This window comes from Nelusetta ayraudi, unplaced genomic scaffold (genome assembly GCF_046127955.1).
Source record: "Nelusetta ayraudi isolate G7.1 ecotype Tasmania unplaced genomic scaffold, CSIRO-AGI_Nayr_v1 ptg000011l, whole genome shotgun sequence".
Classification (NCBI taxonomy): domain Eukaryota; kingdom Metazoa; phylum Chordata; class Actinopteri; order Tetraodontiformes; family Monacanthidae; genus Nelusetta; species Nelusetta ayraudi.
In genome coordinates, this window is record NW_027466061.1 from 26295543 (window position 1) to 26315375 (window position 19833).

Genomic DNA, 19833 nt, shown 5'->3' on the forward strand with positions numbered 1-19833 from the left:
TATGGGGTGAAATTTCAACTTTGTCCTAGAGACATGGGGCCACTTGCTTTTTCATCAGGAGCCCCCAAGAAGCGCCCACGCCAAATTTGGGACTTCTAGTATTTGAAGAAGCCCAAAACCCTAACCCTAACCCTAACCCTAGCTTCAGCCTTATCCCAACCCTAATTCAATGCAAGTCTATGGGGTGAAATTTCAACTTTGTCCTAGAGACATGGGGCCACTTGCTTTTTCATCAGGAGCCCCCAAGAAGCGCCCACGCCAAATCTGGGACTTCTAGTACTTGAGGAACCCAGAAACCCTAACACTAACCCTAACCCTAACCCTAGCTTCAGCCTTATCCCAACCCTAATTCAATGCAAGTCTATGGGGTGAAATTTCAACTTTGTCCTAGAGACATGGGGCCACTTGCTTTTTCATCAGGAGCCCCCAAGAAGCGCCGACGCCAAATCTGGGACTTCTAGTACTTGAAGAAGCCCAAAACCCTAACCCTAGCTTCAGCCTTATCCCAACCCTAATTCAATGCAAGTCTATGGGGTGAAATTTCAACTTTGTCCTAGAGACATGGGGCCACTTGCTTTTTCATCAGGAGCCCCCAAGAAGCGCCCACGCCAAATTTGGGACTTCTAGTACTTGAAGAAGCCCAAAACCCTAACCCTAACCCTAACCCTAGCTTCAGCCTTATCCCAACCCTAATTCAATGCAAGTCTATGGGGTGAAATTTCAACTTTGTCCTAGAGACATGGGGCCACTTGCTTTTTCATCAGGAGCCCCCAAGAAGCGACCACGCCAAATCTGGGACTTCTAGTACTTGAGGAAACCCGAAACCCTAACACTAACCCTAACCCTAGCTTCAGCCTTATCCCAACCCTAATTCAATGCAAGTCTATGGGGTGAAATTTCAACTTTGTCCTAGAGACATGGGGCCACTTGCTTTTTCATCAGGAGCCCCCAAGAAGCGCCCACGCCAAATTTGGGACTTCTAGTACTTGAGGAACCCCGAAAGCCTAACAATAACCCTAACCCTAACCCTAGCTTCAGCCTTATCCCAACCCTAATTCAATGCAAGTCTATGGGGTTAAATTTCAACTTTGTCCTAGAGACATGGGGCCACTTGCTTTTTCATCAGGGGCCCCCAAGAAGCGCCCACGCCATATTTGGGACTTCTAGAACTTGAAGAAGCCCAAAACCCTAACCCTAACACTAACCCTAGCTTCAGCCTTATCCCAACCCTAATTCAATGCAAGTCTATGGGGTGAAATTTCAACTTTGTCCTAGAGACATGGGGCCACTTGCTTTTTCATCAGGAGCCCCCAAGAAGCGCCCACGCCAAATTTGGGACTTCTAGTACTTGAGAAACCCCGAAACCCTAACACTAACCCTAACCCTAACCCTAGCTTCAGCCTTATCCCAACCCTAATTCAATGCAAGTCTATGGGGTGAAATTTCAACTTTGTCCTAGAGACATGGGGCCACTTGCTTTTTCATCAGGAGCCCCCAAGAAGCGCCCACGCCAAATTTGGGACTTCTAGTACTTGAAGAAGCCCAAAACCCTAACCCTAACCCTAACCCTAGCTTCAGCCTTATCCCAACCCTAATTCAATGCAAGTCTATGGGGTGAAATTTCAACTTTGTCCTAGAGACATGGGGCCACTTGCTTTTTCATCAGGAGCCCCCAAGAAGCGCCCACGCCAAATTTGGGAGTTCTAGTACTTGAAGAAGCCCAAAACCCTAACCCTAACCCTAGCTTCAGCCTTATCCCAACCCTAATTCAATGCAAGTCTATGGGGTGAAATTTCAACTTTGTCCTAGAGACATGGGGCCACTTGCTTTTTCATCAGGGGCCCCCAAGAAGCGCCCACGCCAAATTTGGGACTTCTAGAACTTGAAGAAGCCCAAAACCCTAACCCTAACCCTAACCCTAGCTTCAGCCTTATCCCAACCCTAATTCAATGCAAGTCTATGGGGTGAAATTTCAACTTTGTCCTAGAGACATGGGGCCACTTGCTTTTTCATCAGGAGCCCCCAAGAAGCGCCCACGCCAAATTTGGGACTTCTAGTACTTGAAGAAGCCCAAAACTCTAACCCTAATCCTAACCCTAGCTTCAGCCTTATCCCAACCCTAATTCAATGCAAGTCAATGGGGTGAAATTTCAACTTTGTCCTAGAGACATGGGGCCACTTGCTTTTTCATCAGGAGCCCCCAAGAAGCGACCACGCCAAATCTGGGACTTCTAGTACTTGAGGAACCCCGAAACCCTAACACTAACCCTAACCCTAACCCTAGCTTCAGCCTTATCCCAACCCTAATTCAATGCAAGTCTATGGGGTGAAATTTCAACTTTGTCCTAGAGACATGGGGCCACTTGCTTTTTCATCAGGAGCCCCCAAGAAGCGCCCACGCCAAATTTGGGACTTCTAGTATTTGAAGAAGCCCAAAACCCTAACCCTAACCCTAACCCTAGCTTCAGCCTTATCCCAACCCTAATTCAATGCAAGTCTATGGGGTGAAATTTCAACTTTGTCCTAGAGACATGGGGCCACTTGCTTTTTCATCAGGAGCCCCCAAGAAGCGCCCACGCCAAATTTGGGAATTCTAGTACTTGAGGAACCCCGAAACCCTAACACTAACCCTAGCTTCAGCCTTATCCCGACCCTAATTCAATGCAAGTCTATGGGGTGAAATTTCAACTTTATCCTAGAGACATGGGGCCACTTGCTTTTTCATCCGGATTCCCCAAGAAGCGCCCACGCCAAATTTGGGACTTCTAGTACTTGAAGAAGCCCAAAACCCTAACCCTAACCCTAACCCTAGCTTCAGCCTTATCCCAACCCTAATTCAATGCAAGTCTATGGGGTGAAATTTCAACTTTGTCCTAGAGACATGGGGCCACTTGCTTTTTCATCAGGAGCCCCCAAGAAGCGCCGACGCCAAATCTGGGACTTCTAGTACTTGAAGAAGCCCAAAACCCTAACCCTAGCTTCAGCCTTATCCCAACCCTAATTCAATGCAAGTCTATGGGGTGAAATTTCAACTTTGTCCTAGAGACATGGGGCCACTTGCTTTTTCATCAGGAGCCCCCAAGAAGCGCCCACGCCAAATTTGGGACTTCTAGTACTTGAAGAAGCCCAAAACCCTAACCCTAACCCTAACCCTAGCTTCAGCCTTATCCCAACCCTAATTCAATGCAAGTCTATGGGGTGAAATTTCAACTTTGTCCTAGAGACATGGGGCCACTTGCTTTTTCATCAGGAGCCCCCAAGAAGCGACCACGCCAAATCTGGGACTTCTAGTACTTGAGGAAACCCGAAACCCTAACACTAACCCTAACCCTAGCTTCAGCCTTATCCCAACCCTAATTCAATGCAAGTCTATGGGGTGAAATTTCAACTTTGTCCTAGAGACATGGGGCCACTTGCTTTTTCATCAGGGGCCCCCAAGAAGCGCCCACGCCATATTTGGGACTTCTAGAACTTGAAGAAGCCCAAAACCCTAACCCTAACCCTAACCCTAGCTTCAGCCTTATCCCAACCCTAATTCAATGCAAGTCTATGGGGTGAAATTTCAACTTTGTCCTAGAGACATGGGGCCACTTGCTTTTTCATCAGGAGCCCCCAAGAAGCGCCCACGCCAAATTTGGGACTTCTAGTACTTGAAGAAGCCAAAAACCCTAACCCTAACCCTAACCCTAGCTTCAGCCTTATCCCAACCCTAATTCAATGCAAGTCTATGGGGTGAAATTTCAACTTTGTCCTAGAGACATGGGGCCACTTGCTTTTTCATCAGGAGCCCCCAAGAAGCGCCCACGCCAAATTTGGGACTTCTAGTACTTGAGAAACCCGAAACCCTACAATAACCCTAACCCTAACCCTAGCTTCAGCCTTATCCCAACCCTAATTCAATGCAAGTCTATGGGGTGAAATTTCAACTTTGTCCTAGAGACATGGGGCCACTTGCTTTTTCATCAGGAGCCCCCAAGAAGCGCCCACGCCAAATTTGGGACTTCTAGTATTTGAAGAAGCCCAAAACCCTAACCCTAACCCTAACCCTAGCTTCAGCCTTATCCCAACCCTAATTCAATGCAAGTCTATGGGGTGAAATTTCAACTTTGTCCTAGATACATGGGGCCACTTGCTTTTTCATCAGGAGCCCCCAAGAAGCGCCCACGCCAAATCTGGGACTTCTAGTACTTGAGGAACCCCGAAACCCTAACACTAACCCTAACCCTAACCCTAGCTTCAGCCTTATCCCAACCCTAATTCAATGCAAGTCTATGGGGTGAAATTTCAACTTTGTCCTAGAGACATGGGGCCACTTGCTTTTTCATCAGGAGCCCCCAAGAAGCGCCCACGCCAAATTTGGGACTTCTAGTATTTGAAGAAGCCCAAAACCCTAACCCTAACCCTAACCCTAGCTTCAGCCTTATCCCAACCCTAATTCAATGCAAGTCTATGGGGTGAAATTTCAACTTTGTCCTAGAGACATGGGGCCACTTGCTTTTTCATCAGGAGCCCCCAAGAAGCGCCCACGCCAAATCTGGGACTTCTAGTACTTGAGGAACCCCGAAACCCTAACACTAACCCTAACCCTAACCCTAGCTTCAGCCTTATCCCAACCCTAATTCAATGCAAGTCTATGGGGTGAAATTTCAACTTTGTCCTAGAGACATGGGGCCACTTGCTTTTTCATCAGGAGCCCCCAAGAAGCGCCCACGCCAAATTTGGGACTTCTAGTACTTGAAGAAGCCCAAAACCCTAACCCTAACCCTAACCCTAGCTTCAGCCTTATCCCAACACTAATTCAATGCAAGTCTATGGGGTGAAATTTCAACTTTGTCCTAGAGACATGGGGCCACTTGCTTTTTCATCAGGGGTCCCCAAGAAGCGCCCACGCCAAATTTGGGACTTCTAGTACTTGAAGAAGCCCAAAACCCTAACCCTAACCCTAACCCTAGCTTCAGCCTTATCCCAACCCTAATTCAATGCAAGTCTATGGGGTGAAATTTCAACTTTGTCCTAGAGACATGGGGCCACTTGCTTTTTCATCAGGAGCCCCCAAGAAGCGCCCACGCCAAATTTGGGACTTCTAGTACTTGAGGAACCCCGAAACCCTAACACTAACCCTAACCCTAACCCTAGCTTCAGCCTTATCCCAACCCTAATTCAATGCAAGTCTATGGGGTGAAATTTCAACTTTGTCCTAGAGACATGGGGCCACTTGCTTTTTCATCAGGAGCCCCCAAGAAGCGCCCACGCCAAATTTGGGACTTCTAGTACTTGAGAAACCCGAAACCCTACAATAACCCTAACCCTAACCCTAGCTTCAGCCTTATCCCAACCCTAATTCAATGCAAGTCTATGGGGTGAAATTTCAACTTTGTCCTAGAGACATGGGGCCACTTGCTTTTTCATCAGGAGCCCCCAAGAAGCGCCCACGCCAAATTTGGGACTTCTAGTATTTGAAGAAGCCCAAAACCCTAACCCTAACCCTAACCCTAGCTTCAGCCTTATCCCAACCCTAATTCAATGCAAGTCCATGGGGTGAAATTTCAACTTTGTCCTAGATACATGGGGCCACTTGCTTTTTCATCAGGAGCCCCCAAGAAGCGCCCACGCCAAATCTGGGACTTCTAGTACTTGAGGAACCCCGAAACCCTAACACTAACCCTAACCCTAACCCTAGCTTCAGCCTTATCCCAACCCTAATTCAATGCAAGTCTATGGGGTGAAATTTCAACTTTGTCCTAGAGACATGGGGCCACTTGCTTTTTCATCAGGAGCCCCCAAGAAGCGCCCACGCCAAATTTGGGACTTCTAGTATTTGAAGAAGCCCAAAACCCTAACCCTAACCCTAACCCTAGCTTCAGCCTTATCCCAACCCTAATTCAATGCAAGTCTATGGGGTGAAATTTCAACTTTGTCCTAGAGACATGGGGCCACTTGCTTTTTCATCAGGAGCCCCCAAGAAGCGCCCACGCCAAATCTGGGACTTCTAGTACTTGAGGAACCCCGAAACCCTAACACTAACCCTAACCCTAACCCTAGCTTCAGCCTTATCCCAACCCTAATTCAATGCAAGTCTATGGGGTGAAATTTCAACTTTGTCCTAGAGACATGGGGCCACTTGCTTTTTCATCAGGAGCCCCCAAGAAGCGCCCACGCCAAATTTGGGACTTCTAGTACTTGAAGAAGCCCAAAACCCTAACCCTAACCCTAACCCTAGCTTCAGCCTTATCCCAACACTAATTCAATGCAAGTCTATGGGGTGAAATTTCAACTTTGTCCTAGAGACATGGGGCCACTTGCTTTTTCATCAGGGGTCCCCAAGAAGCGCCCACGCCAAATTTGGGACTTCTAGTACTTGAAGAAGCCCAAAACCCTAACCCTAACCCTAACCCTAGCTTCAGCCTTATCCCAACCCTAATTCAATGCAAGTCTATGGGGTGAAATTTCAACTTTGTCCTAGAGACATGGGGCCACTTGCTTTTTCATCAGGAGCCCCCAAGAAGCGCCCACGCCAAATTTGGGACTTCTAGTACTTGAGGAACCCCGAAACCCTAACACTAACCCTAACCCTAACCCTAGCTTCAGCCTTATCCCAACCCTAATTCAATGCAAGTCTATGGGGTGAAATTTCAACTTTGTCCTAGAGACATGGGGCCACTTGCTTTTTCATCAGGAGCCCCCAAGAAGCGCCCACGCCAAATTTGGAACTTCTAGTACTTGAAGAAGCCCAAAACCCTAACCCTAACCCTAACCCTAGCTTCAGCCTTATCCCAACCCTAATTCAATGCAAGTCTATGGGGTGAAATTTCAACTTTGTCCTAGAGACATGGGGCCACTTGCTTTTTCATCAGGGGTCCCCAAGAAGCGCCCACGCCAAATTTGGGACTTCTAGTACTTGAAGAAGCCCAAAACCCTAACCCTAACCCTAACCCTAGCTTCAGCCTTATCCCAACCCTAATTCAATGCAAGTCTATGGGGTGAAATTTCAACTTTGTCCTAGAGACATGGGGCCACTTGCTTTTTCATCAGGAGCGCCCAAGAAGCGCCCACGCCAAATTTGGGACTTCTAGTACTTGAGGAACCCCGAAAGCCTAACACTAACCCTAACCCTAACCCTAGCTTCAGCCTTATCCCAACCCTAATTCAATGCAAGTCTATGGGGTGAAATTTCAACTTTGTCCTAGAGACATGGGGCCACTTGCTTTTTCATCAGGAGCCCCCAAGAAGCGCCCACGCCAAATTTGGGACTTCTAGTACTTGAAGAAGCCCAAAACCCTAACCCTAATCCTAACCCTAGCTTCAGCCTTATCCCAACCCTAATTCAATGCAAGTCTATGGGGTGAAATTTCAACTTTGTCCTAGAGACATGGGGCCACTTGCTTTTTCATCAGGAGCCCTCAAGAAGCGCCGATGCCAAATTTGGGACTTCTAGTACTTGAAGAAGCCCAAAACCCTAACCCTAACCCTAACCCTAGCTTCAGCCTTATCCCAACCCTAATTCAATGCAAGTCTATGGGGTGAAATTTCAACTTTGTCCTAGAGACATGGGGCCACTTGCTTTTTCATCAGGAGCCCCCAAGAAGCGCCCACGCCAAATTTGGGACTTCTAGTACTTGAAGAAGCCCAAAACCCTAACCCTAACCCTAACCCTAGCTTCAGCCTTATCCCAACCCTAATTCAATGCAAGTCTATGGGGTGAAATTTCAACTTTGTCCTAGAGACATGGGGCCACTTGCTTTTTCATCAGGAGCCCCCAAGAAGCGCCCACGCCAAATTTGGGACTTCTAGTACTTGAAGAAGCCCAAAACCCTAACCCTAACCCTAACCCTAGCTTCAGCCTTATCCCAACCCTAATTCAATGCAAGTCTATGGGGTGAAATTTCAACTTTGTCCTAGAGACATGGGGCCACTTGCTTTTTCATCAGGAGCCCCCAAGAAGCGCCCACGCCAAATTTGGGACTTCTAGTACTTGAAGAAGCCCAAAACCCTAACCCTAATCCTAACCCTAGCTTCTGCCTTATCCCAACCCTAATTCAATGCAAGTCAATGGGGTGAAATTTCAACTTTGTCCTAGAGACATGGGGCCACTTGCTTTTTCATCAGGAGCCCCCAAGAAGCGACCACGCCAAATCTGGGACTTCTAGTACTTGAGGAACCCCGAAACCCTAACCCTAACCCTAACCCTAGCTTCAGCCTTATCCCAACCCTAATTCAATGCAAGTCTATGGGGTGAAATTTCAACTTTGTCCTAGAGACATGGGGCCACTTGCTTTTTCATCAGGAGCCCCCAAGAAGCGCCCACGCCAAATTTGGGACTTCTAGTACTTGAAGAAGCCCAAAACCCTAACCCTAACTCTAACCCTAACCCTAGCTTCAGCCTTATCCCAACCCTAATTCAATGCAAGTCAATGGGGTGAAATTTCAACCTTGTCCTAGAGACACGGGGCCACTTGCTTTTTTATCAGGAGCCCCCAAGAAGCGACCACGCCAAATCTGGGACTTCTAGTACTTGAGGAAACCCTAAAACCCTAACACTAACCCTAACCCTAGCTTCAGCCTTATCCCAACCCTAATTCAATGCAAGTCTATGGGGTGAAATTTCAACTTTGTCCTAGAGACATGGGACCACTTGCTTTTTCATCAGGAGCCCCCAAGAAGCGCCGACGCCAAATCTGGGACTTCTAGTACTTGAAGAAGCCCAAAACCCTAACCCTAGCTTCAGCCTTATCCCAACCCTAATTCAATGCAAGTCTATGGGGTGAAATTTCAACTTTGTCCTAGAGACATGGGGCCACTTGCTTTTTCATCAGGAGCCCCCAAGAAGCGCCCACGCCAAATTTGGGACTTCTAGTACTTGAAGAAGCCCAAAACCCTAACCCTAACCCTAACCCTAGCTTCAGCCTTATCCCAACCCTAATTCAATGCAAGTCTATGGGGTGAAATTTCAACTTTGTCCTAGAGACATGGGGCCACTTGCTTTTTCATCAGGAGCCCCCAAGAAGCGACCACGCCAAATCTGGGACTTCTAGTACTTGAGGAAACCCGAAACCCTAACACTAACCCTAACCCTAGCTTCAGCCTTATCCCAACCCTAATTCAATGCAAGTCTATGGGGTGAAATTTCAACTTTGTCCTAGAGACATGGGGCCACTTGCTTTTTCATCAGGGGCCCCCAAGAAGCGCCCACGCCATATTTGGGACTTCTAGAACTTGAAGAAGCCCAAAACCCTAACCCTAACCCTAACCCTAGCTTCAGCCTTATCCCAACCCTAATTCAATGCAAGTCTATGGGGTGAAATTTCAACTTTGTCCTAGAGACATGGGGCCACTTGCTTTTTCATCAGGAGCCCCCAAGAAGCGACCACGCCAAATCTGGGACTTCTAGTACTTGAGGAACCCCGAAACCCTAACCCTAACCCTAACCCTAGCTTCAGCCTTATCCCAACCCTAATTCAATGCAAGTCTATGGGGTGAAATTTCAACTTTGTCCTAGAGACATGGGGCCACTTGCTTTTTCATCAGGAGCCCCCAAGAAGCGCCCACGCCAAATTTGGGACTTCTAGTACTTGAAGAAGCCCAAAACCCTAACCCTAACTCTAACCCTAACCCTAGCTTCAGCCTTATCCCAACCCTAATTCAATGCAAGTCAATGGGGTGAAATTTCAACCTTGTCCTAGAGACACGGGGCCACTTGCTTTTTTATCAGGAGCCCCCAAGAAGCGACCACGCCAAATCTGGGACTTCTAGTACTTGAGGAAACCCTAAAACCCTAACACTAACCCTAACCCTAGCTTCAGCCTTATCCCAACCCTAATTCAATGCAAGTCTATGGGGTGAAATTTCAACTTTGTCCTAGAGACATGGGACCACTTGCTTTTTCATCAGGAGCCCCCAAGAAGCGCCGACGCCAAATCTGGGACTTCTAGTACTTGAAGAAGCCCAAAACCCTAACCCTAGCTTCAGCCTTATCCCAACCCTAATTCAATGCAAGTCTATGGGGTGAAATTTCAACTTTGTCCTAGAGACATGGGGCCACTTGCTTTTTCATCAGGAGCCCCCAAGAAGCGCCCACGCCAAATTTGGGACTTCTAGTACTTGAAGAAGCCCAAAACCCTAACCCTAACCCTAACCCTAGCTTCAGCCTTATCCCAACCCTAATTCAATGCAAGTCTATGGGGTGAAATTTCAACTTTGTCCTAGAGACATGGGGCCACTTGCTTTTTCATCAGGAGCCCCCAAGAAGCGACCACGCCAAATCTGGGACTTCTAGTACTTGAGGAAACCCGAAACCCTAACACTAACCCTAACCCTAGCTTCAGCCTTATCCCAACCCTAATTCAATGCAAGTCTATGGGGTGAAATTTCAACTTTGTCCTAGAGACATGGGGCCACTTGCTTTTTCATCAGGGGCCCCCAAGAAGCGCCCACGCCATATTTGGGACTTCTAGAACTTGAAGAAGCCCAAAACCCTAACCCTAACCCTAACCCTAGCTTCAGCCTTATCCCAACCCTAATTCAATGCAAGTCTATGGGGTGAAATTTCAACTTTGTCCTAGAGACATGGGGCCACTTGCTTTTTCATCAGGAGCCCCCAAGAAGCGACCACGCCAAATCTGGGACTTCTAGTACTTGAGGAACCCCGAAACCCTAACCCTAACCCTAACCCTAGCTTCAGCCTTATCCCAACCCTAATTCAATGCAAGTCTATGGGGTGAAATTTCAACTTTGTCCTAGAGACATGGGGCCACTTGCTTTTTCATCAGGAGCCCCCAAGAAGCGCCCACGCCAAATTTGGGACTTCTAGTACTTGAAGAAGCCCAAAACCCTAACCCTAACTCTAACCCTAACCCTAGCTTCAGCCTTATCCCAACCCTAATTCAATGCAAGTCAATGGGGTGAAATTTCAACCTTGTCCTAGAGACACGGGGCCACTTGCTTTTTTATCAGGAGCCCCCAAGAAGCGACCACGCCAAATCTGGGACTTCTAGTACTTGAGGAAACCCTAAAACCCTAACACTAACCCTAACCCTAGCTTCAGCCTTATCCCAACCCTAATTCAATGCAAGTCTATGGGGTGAAATTTCAACTTTGTCCTAGAGACATGGGACCACTTGCTTTTTCATCAGGAGCCCCCAAGAAGCGCCGACGCCAAATCTGGGACTTCTAGTACTTGAAGAAGCCCAAAACCCTAACCCTAGCTTCAGCCTTATCCCAACCCTAATTCAATGCAAGTCTATGGGGTGAAATTTCAACTTTGTCCTAGAGACATGGGGCCACTTGCTTTTTCATCAGGAGCCCCCAAGAAGCGCCCACGCCAAATTTGGGACTTCTAGTACTTGAAGAAGCCCAAAACCCTAACCCTAACCCTAACCCTAGCTTCAGCCTTATCCCAACCCTAATTCAATGCAAGTCTATGGGGTGAAATTTCAACTTTGTCCTAGAGACATGGGGCCACTTGCTTTTTCATCAGGAGCCCCCAAGAAGCGACCACGCCAAATCTGGGACTTCTAGTACTTGAGGAAACCCGAAACCCTAACACTAACCCTAACCCTAGCTTCAGCCTTATCCCAACCCTAATTCAATGCAAGTCTATGGGGTGAAATTTCAACTTTGTCCTAGAGACATGGGGCCACTTGCTTTTTCATCAGGGGCCCCCAAGAAGCGCCCACGCCATATTTGGGACTTCTAGAACTTGAAGAAGCCCAAAACCCTAACCCTAACCCTAACCCTAGCTTCAGCCTTATCCCAACCCTAATTCAATGCAAGTCTATGGGGTGAAATTTCAACTTTGTCCTAGAGACATGGGGCCACTTGCTTTTTCATCAGGAGCCCCCAAGAAGCGCCCACGCCAAATTTGGGACTTCTAGTACTTGAAGAAGCCCAAAACCCTAACCCTAACCCTAACCCTAGCTTCAGCCTTATCCCAACCCTAATTCAATGCAAGTCTATGGGGTGAAATTTCAACTTTGTCCTAGAGACATGGGGCCACTTGCTTTTTCATCAGGAGCCCCCAAGAAGCGCCCACGCCAAATTTGGGACTTCTAGTACTTGAGAAACCCGAAACCCTACAATAACCCTAACCCTAACCCTAGCTTCAGCCTTATCCCAACCCTAATTCAATGCAAGTCTATGGGGTGAAATTTCAACTTTGTCCTAGAGACATGGGGCCACTTGCTTTTTCATCAGGAGCCCCCAAGAAGCGCCCACGCCAAATTTGGGACTTCTAGTATTTGAAGAAGCCCAAAACCCTAACCCTAACCCTAACCCTAGCTTCAGCCTTATCCCAACCCTAATTCAATGCAAGTCTATGGGGTGAAATTTCAACTTTGTCCTAGAGACATGGGGCCACTTGCTTTTTCATCAGGAGCCCCCAAGAAGCGCCCACGCCAAATCTGGGACTTCTAGTACTTGAGGAACCCCGAAACCCTAACACTAACCCTAACCCTAACCCTAGCTTCAGCCTTATCCCAACCCTAATTCAATGCAAGTCTATGGGGTGAAATTTCAACTTTGTCCTAGAGACATGGGGCCACTTGCTTTTTCATCAGGAGCCCCCAAGAAGCGCCCACGCCAAATTTGGGACTTCTAGTATTTGAAGAAGCCCAAAACCCTAACCCTAACCCTAACCCTAGCTTCAGCCTTATCCCAACCCTAATTCAATGCAAGTCTATGGGGTGAAATTTCAACTTTGTCCTAGAGACATGGGGCCACTTGCTTTTTCATCAGGAGCCCCCAAGAAGCGCCCACGCCAAATCTGGGACTTCTAGTACTTGAGGAACCCCGAAACCCTAACACTAACCCTAACCCTAACCCTAGCTTCAGCCTTATCCCAACCCTAATTCAATGCAAGTCTATGGGGTGAAATTTCAACTTTGTCCTAGAGACATGGGGCCACTTGCTTTTTCATCAGGAGCCCCCAAGAAGCGCCCACGCCAAATTTGGGAGTTCTAGTACTTGAAGAAGCCCAAAACCCTAACCCTAACCCTAACCCTAGCTTCAGCCTTATCCCAACCCTAATTCAATGCAAGTCTATGGGGTGAAATTTCAACTTTGTCCTAGAGACATGGGGCCACTTGCTTTTTCATCAGGGGTCCCCAAGAAGCGCCCACGCCAAATTTGGGACTTCTAGTACTTGAAGAAGCCCAAAACCCTAACCCTAACCCTAACCCTAGCTTCAGCCTTATCCCAACCCTAATTCAATGCAAGTCTATGGGGTGAAATTTCAACTTTGTCCTAGAGACATGGGGCCACTTGCTTTTTCATCAGGAGCGCCCAAGAAGCGCCCACGCCAAATCTGGGACTTCTAGTACTTGAGGAACCCTGAAACCCTAACACTAACCCTAACCCTAACCCTAGCTTCAGCCTTATCCCAACCCTAATTCAATGCAAGTCTATGGGGTGAAATTTCAACTTTGTCCTAGAGACATGGGGCCACTTGCTTTTTCATCAGGAGCCCCCAAGAAGCGCCCACGCCAAATCTGGGACTTCTAGTACTTGAGGAACCCCGAAACCCTAACACTAACCCTAACCCTAACCCTAGCTTCAGCCTTATCCCAACCCTAATTCAATGCAAGTCTATGGGGTGAAATTTCAACTTTGTCCTAGAGACATGGGGCCACTTGCTTTTTCATCAGGAGCCCCCAAGAAGCGCCCACGCCAAATTTGGGACTTCTAGTACTTGAAGAAGCCCAAAACCCTAACCCTAACCCTAACCCTAGCTTCAGCCTTATCCCAACCCTAATTCAATGCAAGTCTATGGGGTGAAATTTCAACTTTGTCCTAGAGACATGGGGCCACTTGCTTTTTCATCAGGAGCCCCCAAGAAGCGCCCACGCCAAATTTGGGACTTCTAGTACTTGAGGAACCCCGAAACCCTAACACTAACCCTAACCCTAACCCTAGCTTCAGCCTTATCCCAACCCTAATTCAATGCAAGTCTATGGGGTGAAATTTCAACTTTGTCCTAGAGACATGGGGCCACTTGCTTTTTCATCAGGAGCCCCCAAGAAGCGCCCACGCCAAATTTGGAACTTCTAGTACTTGAAGAAGCCCAAAACCCTAACCCTAACCCTAACCCTAGCTTCAGCCTTATCCCAACCCTAATTCAATGCAAGTCTATGGGGTGAAATTTCAACTTTGTCCTAGAGACATGGGGCCACTTGCTTTTTCATCAGGAGCCCCCAAGAAGCGCCCACGCCAAATTTGGGACTTCTAGTACTTGAAGAAGCCCAAAACCCTAACCCTAACCCTAACCCTAGCTTCAGCCTTATCCCAACCCTAATTCAATGCAAGTCTATGGGGTGAAATTTCAACTTTGTCCTAGAGACATGGGACCACTTGCTTTTTCATCAGGAGCCCCCAAGAAGCGCCGACGCCAAATCTGGGACTTCTAGTACTTGAAGAAGCCCAAAACCCTAACCCTAGCTTCAGCCTTATCCCAACCCTAATTCAATGCAAGTCTATGGGGTGAAATTTCAACTTTGTCCTAGAGACATGGGGCCACTTGCTTTTTCATCAGGAGCCCCCAAGAAGCGCCCACGCCAAATTTGGGACTTCTAGTATTTGAAGAAGCCCAAAACCCTAACCCTAACCCTAACCCTAGCTTCAGCCTTATCCCAACCCTAATTCAATGCAAGTCTATGGGGTGAAATTTCAACTTTGTCCTAGAGACATGGGGCCACTTGCTTTTTCATCAGGAGCCCCCAAGAAGCGCCCACGCCAAATCTGGGACTTCTAGTACTTGAGGAACCCCGAAACCCTAACACTAACCCTAACCCTAACCCTAGCTTCAGCCTTATCCCAACCCTAATTCAATGCAAGTCTATGGGGTGAAATTTCAACTTTGTCCTAGAGACATGGGGCCACTTGCTTTTTCATCAGGAGCCCCCAAGAAGCGCCCACGCCAAATTTGGGACTTCTAGTATTTGAAGAAGCCCAAAACCCTAACCCTAACCCTAACCCTAGCTTCAGCCTTATCCCAACCCTAATTCAATGCAAGTCTATGGGGTGAAATTTCAACTTTGTCCTAGAGACATGGGGCCACTTGCTTTTTCATCAGGAGCCCCCAAGAAGCGCCCACGCCAAATCTGGGACTTCTAGTACTTGAGGAACCCCGAAACCCTAACACTAACCCTAACCCTAGCTTCAGCCTTATCCCAACCCTAATTCAATGCAAGTCTATGGGGTGAAATTTCAACTTTGTCCTAGAGACATGGGGCCACTTGCTTTTTCATCAGGGGTCCCCAAGAAGCGCCCACGCCAAATTTGGGACTTCTAGTACTTGAAGAAGCCCAAAACCCTAACCCTAACCCTAACCCTAGCTTCAGCCTTATCCCAACCCTAATTCAATGCAAGTCTATGGGGTGAAATTTCAACTTTGTCCTAGAGACATGGGGCCACTTGCTTTTTCATCAGGAGCCCCCAAGAAGCGCCCACGCCAAATTTGGGACTTCTAGTATTTGAAGAAGCCCAAAACCCTAACCCTAACCCTAACCCTAGCTTCAGCCTTATCCCAACCCTAATTCAATGCAAGTCTATGGGGTGAAATTTCAACTTTGTCCTAGAGACATGGGGCCACTTGCTTTTTCATCAGGAGCCCCCAAGAAGCGCCCACGCCAAATCTGGGACTTCTAGTACTTGAGGAACCCCGAAACCCTAACACTAACCCTAACCCTAACCCTAGCTTCAGCCTTATCCCAACCCTAATTCAATGCAAGTCTATGGGGTGAAATTTCAACTTTGTCCTAGAGACATGGGGCCACTTGCTTTTTCATCAGGAGCCCCCAAGAAGCGCCCACGCCAAATTTGGGACTTCTAGTATTTGAAGAAGCCCAAAACCCTAACCCTAACCCTAACCCTAGCTTCAGCCTTATCCCAACCCTAATTCAATGCAAGTCTATGGGGTGAAATTTCAACTTTGTCCTAGAGACATGGGGCCACTTGCTTTTTCATCAGGAGCCCCCAAGAAGCGCCCACGCCAAATCTGGGACTTCTAGTACTTGAGGAACCCCGAAACCCTAACACTAACCCTAACCCTAACCCTAGCTTCAGCCTTATCCCAACCCTAATTCAATGCAAGTCTATGGGGTGAAATTTCAACTTTGTCCTAGAGACATGGGGCCACTTGCTTTTTCATCAGGAGCCCCCAAGAAGCGCCCACGCCAAATTTGGGACTTCTAGTACTTGAAGAAGCCCAAAACCCTAACCCTAACCCTAACCCTAGCTTCAGCCTTATCCCAACCCTAATTCAATGCAAGTCTATGGGGTGAAATTTCAACTTTGTCCTAGAGACATGGGGCCACTTGCTTTTTCATCAGGGGTCCCCAAGAAGCGCCCACGCCAAATTTGGGACTTCTAGTACTTGAAGAAGCCCAAAACCCTAACCCTAACCCTAACCCTAGCTTCAGCCTTATCCCAACCCTAATTCAATGCAAGTCTATGGGGTGAAATTTCAACTTTGTCCTAGAGACATGGGGCCACTTGCTTTTTCATCAGGAGCCCCCAAGAAGCGCCCACGCCAAATTTGGGACTTCTAGTACTTGAGGAACCCCGAAACCCTAACACTAACCCTAACCCTAACCCTAGCTTCAGCCTTATCCCAACCCTAATTCAATGCAAGTCTATGGGGTGAAATTTCAACTTTGTCCTAGAGACATGGGGCCACTTGCTTTTTCATCAGGGGCCCCCAAGAAGCGCCCACGCCATATTTGGGACTTCTAGAACTTGAAGAAGCCCAAAACCCTAACCCTAACCCTAACCCTAGCTTCAGCCTTATCCCAACCCTAATTCAATGCAAGTCTATGGGGTGAAATTTCAACTTTGTCCTAGAGACATGGGGCCACTTGCTTTTTCATCAGGAGCCCCCAAGAAGCGCCCACGCCAAATTTGGGACTTCTAGTACTTGAAGAAGCCCAAAACCCTAACCCTAACCCTAACCCTAGCTTCAGCCTTATCCCAACCCTAATTCAATGCAAGTCTATGGGGTGAAATTTCAACTTTGTCCTAGAGACATGGGGCCACTTGCTTTTTCATCAGGGGTCCCCAAGAAGCGCCCACGCCAAATTTGGGACTTCTAGTACTTGAAGAAGCCCAAAACCCTAACCCTAACCCTAACCCTAGCTTCAGCCTTATCCCAACCCTAATTCAATGCAAGTCTATGGGGTGAAATTTCAACTTTGTCCTAGAGACATGGGGCCACTTGCTTTTTCATCAGGAGCCCCCAAGAAGCGCCCACGCCAAATTTGGGACTTCTAGTACTTGAGAAACCCCGAAACCCTAACACTAACCCTAACCCTAACCCTAGCTTCAGCCTTATCCCAACCCTAATTCAATGCAAGTCTATGGGGTGAAATTTCAACTTTGTCCTAGAGACATGGGGCCACTTGCTTTTTCATCAGGAGCCCCCAAGAAGCGCCCACGCCAAATTTGGGACTTCTAGTACTTGAAGAAGCCCAAAACCCTAACCCTAACCCTAACCCTAGCTTCAGCCTTATCCCAACCCTAATTCAATGCAAATCTATGGGGTGAAATTTCAACTTTGTCCTAGAGACATGGGGCCACTTGCTTTTTCATCAGGAGCCCCCAAGAAGCGCCCACGCCAAATTTGGGAGTTCTAGTACTTGAAGAAGCCCAAAACCCTAACCCTAACCCTAGCTTCAGCCTTATCCCAACCCTAATTCAATGCAAGTCTATGGGGTGAAATTTCAACTTTGTCCTAGAGACATGGGGCCACTTGCTCTTTCATCAGGGGCCCCCAAGAAGCGCCCACGCCATATTTGGGACTTCTAGAACTTGAAGAAGCCCAAAACCCTAACCCTAACCCTAACCCTAGCTTCAGCCTTATCCCAACCCTAATTCAATGCAAGTCTATGGGGTGAAATTTCAACTTTGTCCTAGAGACATGGGGCCACTTGCTTTTTCATCAGGAGCCCCCAAGAAGCGCCCACGCCAAATTTGGGACTTCTAGTACTTGAAGAAGCCCAAAACCCTAACCCTAACCCTAACCCTAGCTTCAGCCTTATCCCAACCCTAATTCAATGCAAGTCTATGGGGTGAAATTTCAACTTTGTCCTAGAGACATGGGGCCACTTGCTTTTTCATCAGGAGCCCCCAAGAAGCGCCCACGCCAAATTTGGGACTTCTAGTACTTGAAGAAGCCCAAAACCCTAACCCTAACCCTAACCCTAGCTTCAGCCTTATCCCAACCCTAATTCAATGCAAGTCTATGGGGTGAAATTTCAACTTTGTCCTAGAGACATGGGGCCACTTGCTTTTTCATCAGGGGTCCCCAAGAAGCGCCCACGCCAAATTTGGGACTTCTAGTACTTGAAGAAGCCCAAAACCCTAACCCTAACCCTAACCCTAGCTTCAGCCTTATCCCAACCCTAATTCAATGCAAGTCTATGGGGTGAAATTTCAACTTTGTCCTAGAGACATGGGGCCACTTGCTTTTTCATCAGGAGCCCCCAAGAAGCGCCCACGCCAAATTTGGGACTTCTAGTACTTGAAGAAGCCCAAAACCCTAACCCTAACCCTAACCCTAGCTTCAGCCTTATCCCAACCCTAATTCAATGCAAGTCTATGGGGTGAAATTTCAACTTTGTCCTAGAGACATGGGGCCACTTGCTTTTTCATCAGGGGTCCCCAAGAAGCGCCCACGCCAAATTTGGGACTTCTAGTACTTGAAGAAGCCCAAAACCCTAACCCTAACCCTAACCCTAGCTTCAGCCTTATCCCAACCCTAATTCAATGCAAGTCTATGGGGTGAAATTTCAACTTTGTCCTAGAGACATGGGGCCACTTGCTTTTTCATCAGGAGCGCCCAAGAAGCGCCCACGCCAAATTTGGGACTTCTAGTACTTGAGGAACCCCGAAACCCTAACACTAACCCTAACCCTAACCCTAGCTTCAGCCTTGTCCCAACCCTAATTCAATGCAAGTCTATGGGGTGAAATTTCAACTTTGTCCTAGAGACATGGGGCCACTTGCTTTTTCATCAGGGGTCCCCAAGAAGCGCCCACGCCAAATTTGGGACTTCTAGTACTTGAAGAAGCCCAAAACCCTAACCCTAACCCTAACCCTAGCTTCAGCCTTATCCCAACCCTAATTCAATGCAAGTCTATGGGGTGAAATTTCAACTTTGTCCTAGAGACATGGGGCCACTTGCTTTTTCATCAGGGGCCCCCAAGAAGCGCCCACGCCATATTTGGGACTTCTAGAACTTGAAGAAGCCCAAAACCCTAACCCTAACCCTAACCCTAGCTTCAGCCTTATCCCAACCCTAATTCAATGCAAGTCTATGGGGTGAAATTTCAACTTTGTCCTAGAGACATGGGGCCACTTGCTTTTTCATCAGGAGCCCCCAAGAAGCGCCCACGCCAAATTTGGGACTTCTAGTACTTGAAGAAGCCCAAAACCCTAACCCTAACCCTAACCCTAGCTTCAGCCTTATCCCAACCCTAATTCAATGCAAGTCTATGGGGTGAAATTTCAACTTTGTCCTAGAGACATGGGGCCACTTGCTTTTTCATCAGGGGTCCCCAAGAAGCGCCCACGCCAAATTTGGGACTTCTAGTACTTGAAGAAGCCCAAAACCCTAACCCTAACCCTAACCCTAGCTTCAGCCTTATCCCAACCCTAATTCAATGCAAGTCTATGGGGTGAAATTTCAACTTTGTCCTAGAGACATGGGGCCACTTGCTTTTTCATCAGGAGCCCCCAAGAAGCGCCCACGCCAAATTTGGGACTTCTAGTACTTGAAGAAGCCCAAAACCCTAACCCTAACCCTAACCCTAGCTTCAGCCTTATCCCAACCCTAATTCAATGCAAGTC